Here is a 4,256-nt window from a genome sequence, read left to right on the forward strand (position 1 = left end):
CAAAGCTCTTGTCACAATGTTTACATTGGAAAGGTTGTTCTCTCGTGTGCACACTCTGGTGCTTCTTATGGGAACCCGAGTAACTCTTGTCATGCCATTCGTCATCATCGTCTTCACTTGTCTCCTCCCAATCATCACTGTCTTCAGTGACTTCAGTGTCAGATTCAAGTTCAACTTCAACTTCAGAGCAGTGGGAAGATATATCTTCTTCATCATCATCATTTTCATCGTCACCTTTCACTGCTAGTAATGTCAACATTGACCCAACAGGTTCCTCTGGTCTTTGAAGTAGTTCCTCCTGTTCTTCTTTAAGTTCCTCCTGTTCATGTTTAATGTGTGGAGGCTCTGGTTCCTCCTGCAGCAGACTGGGGCTCCTCTCCTGTTTAGAAGAAACCTCCTCTTTACACACAACCATGTGCAGGATGTCTAGGAGCAGAAACATAACATGATGGTCAACACTGGATTCCTAAAATGTAAATATATTGTTCTTCCATGTTCCATGTACAAAATGAGAGCTATTACCTACCAAGACAAGATTGACTAAACCGTTATTAACTACAGGTTACTACAGTTCTGAAAGTCACAGGCTGATGACATGATGTCGTTTACATATATTAGGAACAGTAAAGGCCCTAGTATGCTTCCTTGTGGAACGCCACAGCTCACTGGGAGGGGGGGACAGTGTTCCGTTCACCTCCACCATCTGTTCTCTCCCCTCCAGGAAGGATTGCATCCAGCTCACTGATGTGCTATCAAAACCAATAGCTTTTAGCTTGTTAACCAGTATGGAGTGGCTCACGGTGTCAAAAGCCTTTTGTAGGTCCAGCATGACCATGTCGCAGTATTTGCCATCATCCACCTCGTGTTTGATGTGGTCGCTCAAATAGAGGAGGCATTTGTCAGTGGAGTGGGATGTTCTGAAACCGGATTGGAACTCGTACATTAATTTATTAGTGGCAAGATACTTTTCAACTATTCTTTCCATCACTTTCGAGATGGCGCTTAGAATAGAAATAGGGCGGTAGTTGCAAGGTTCTAATTTACTCCCTTTTTTGTACAAGGGGGTTGTATTATATAGAAATTTCACGAAATACCTTTCGTTTATGGGTAGGTTTCCTTCAAAACCTAGCTGCAGAACATTATTTTATGTGCTCCCAGGACAGAAAATTCAAGAATTATTCTGTCCTGGGCTCTTACGGGTGACGTAGGAGGCTGCGCCCACGCCGTATAAGACGGACGTGGCTACGTCATCCCTCATTCGCTTTTCTTCTGCTATGCTGTGAGAACGAACTTTAAAACTTCCCAGTGTGTGCAGGGTCATATATCTCATAAATTCGGCCGAGAGACTAATTATTTAGGACCGTGAGATCTCTGACACACTCTCGAAGCAAAACAGAAGGATATTCTTCTCGAGGAAAAAGGCCGAACTACTTTACAAGTGAGTTTTAGTCAACTTCGTTGCTACTCTTTGAAAGGAGGCAGCTTGCGCCTTTTTCCTCTCTAGCTAAGCTAAGTGTTGTTAGCCTAAACGCTATCGATAGTTAGCTCCGCGCTACTAGGCAGCTACGCCTGTGGTATTATTATCTTCTACACTCCACAAGGAATATAAACCTGTGGGTGTTAAACACTCGGACTCCTCTCTCGACAAGCAACCATGTCGCTGCCGAGGGAACCCCAGCCCGAGGAAAGACGACGCCGCCGCGGAGGATTCGAGGCGCCGGTCGAAACCCAGAAGACGTGTAGCACCTACGGATGCGGCAACACCATGTCTGGAAGGGACGGACATTCCGAATGTATGTACTGCCTCGGCAGCGGCCACACCCGCAACGTCTTGGAGGAAACCGGTCCCATTTGTCCCCATTGTGAGAAAATGAACGACGACCTCCTAGTCAGCAGGCTCAAACGCGTCGAGAGATATTACGAAGCATTCAGAGCCCGAGGCTACATGGAAGGGAGCCCCGATAGGAGCCCCTCCTCCCCTCCCGCGAGACGGCCTAGGCAACAATTCACCGGGCAGGGACAACGGCCTACCCCGAGACAGAGGCTCGACTACCCGGGCAACAGAGCCCCAGCCGAGGCCTCCTCTTCAAGAGCAGCACCCTCCGACGCTAGTCGAGACAGGTATGCTAAAACAGCTTCTGCAGCGAAGGCTGACGAGGCTTGTGGAGCGAGACCCAAGGCCTCCACACGACAGCATGTCGTGCAGGCCACCATAGAGCGCCCACCCAGACAAACAGCTAGGCGCAGACAGCCTGCTGTTGCACCCAGCTACATGACGGACCGCCTGGACTACTCCCCAGACCGCCAGATGTCTCCCAGACGTGAGCATCGGTCCACCAGGGAGGAAGGGGAGCTTCGTGAAGACGAGCTACCTTCCTTCCAGGAGCCTTCCAAGGCCTACCACGTCCTGGACGAGGTCTATTCGGATGAGGGAGATGAGGATCTCTCCCCCGATGACCGCAGCGGCTTCCCCCGTCGCCGCTTCGACGACCTGGACGTCATGGATACAGGGGAGCGCCAGCAAGCGTCCCCGCCTCCTACACTCCCCATGGATGAATCCAACATCTATGATATTTACAAGAAGGCTTCCGCACGGTGTGGCCACATATGGCCCACCTCAACTGTCGAGGTAAAAGCATGGGACGGCATGACTGCTGACTCCGCCCCCCCCATAGCACCCAAGAGACAGAGGATCCCTCTAGCCACGGGCTTCGAGGACGCCATGATGCACGCCTGAGACAAACCCCTCCTGAAGGTGGAGCTTCCCAAGGCCAGCGTGAAGGGGCCCAACGACATCCCACATCAGAGCCAGATAGACCTGGCCTTAAACGTCATGCCAAAAATGGACACGGCTATCGCGGCCTACCTGGTCAACCCAGCAGCTCCTCGAGTGGATCACCACTCCAAGGACCACCAGCTCATATCCAGCAGCGTGAGGGAGGCCTCAAAAAGAAACAAGTGGCAGTACGGACACATGTCCCTCTCGGCAAGCGCTCTCAACGCAGGAGCACTTCTCCAGGGCTCTACTAAGCGCCTCCTCATTGAGATGGGACGGAAATCCATGCCTCTCCTGATGGCAGAACTGCCCGAGGACCTGGCAGAGCTACGCCGCCTGAACCATGAGATGGCCACTCTACAGAGGAACACCACTCACCACAGCGCCAAGGCCATGGCGTGCTCCATCCTCCAAGAGAGATGGCGTTGGGTTGATCAGACCAGCGCCATCTCTCTTGAGACAAAGAAAGAGTTTGTGGCTGGAAATATCCACCCAGACAACATGTTTAAGGACGCTCTGTCCAAAATGTCAGATTCCATTCAGCAGCTCGAGGCCTCCACCAAAACCATGAAGGCGCTCGAACCACTGGCCAACCAGGCTGTCCCGGCAGGCCGCCCCAGGGCCAAGAAGACACCCTGGAAGGCCAAGGCTGACGACAAACCCAGGTCCCAGGACCGGAGCGGAGACAGACAGCGTCACCCTGCAGGACGTGGCAGAGCAGAACGCCGCACCTCTCCACCGCCCTACAAGGCCAAGAGCGCTCCCAGAGGCCGAGGCCAGGGGAAGCGCAAATGACCTGTGGCCGGGCCATCTTCCCCACATTCAGAGTTCAGGGCCAGAGGTGGGGATCACGGATCTCACCTCAGAGCCTGCGCTAAAGCGCTTAAAATGGGCTGTACACAGTGCTGTGAGCACTGCTGTACAAACCCAGAATGTTGTTCAAATGTGCAATTCACCACATGTGCCTGTTTTATGTTGTTCAATAAAGAAAACAAAAAAACAAAAAACACAAAAAACAACAATAAACCCAACTCTGAAGGGCTTATGCCCAGTGGGAGAGATAACCCACTCTATGTCAGCAAAGGCTGGCATAGGCCAACAAATCCACGGCAATGTTTTCTTCACTACCAGAAAAATTCACTAGAGGGCGACATTCCACACAAGATGAATCTCCCTCTAGGCAGGCCATGCACCACGCTGACAAGCACAGGGAATCCCCTGTCACGTCATCTGTCACAATGGCGGATATCCGGGGCTTCCCCATGGATCATCCGTACCATACAGACAGGATACAGACTACAATTCGCCTCGAAACCGCCCACCTCCAGGAGAATTATATTCTCAGAGGCGAGCGGGCACAAAGCAGCCATTTTACAAGAGGAAATAAATTCCTTGATGCAAAAAGGCGCAATCACAGAGGTGTCCCCCGATCAGTCAATGAACGGTTTCTACTCCCGTTATTTCTTGGTAAAGAAAAAGG

Source organism: Protomyctophum bolini (genome assembly GCF_963924005.1).
Source record: "Protomyctophum bolini genome assembly, chromosome: 9".
Taxonomy (NCBI): Eukaryota; Metazoa; Chordata; class Actinopteri; order Myctophiformes; family Myctophidae; genus Protomyctophum; species Protomyctophum bolini.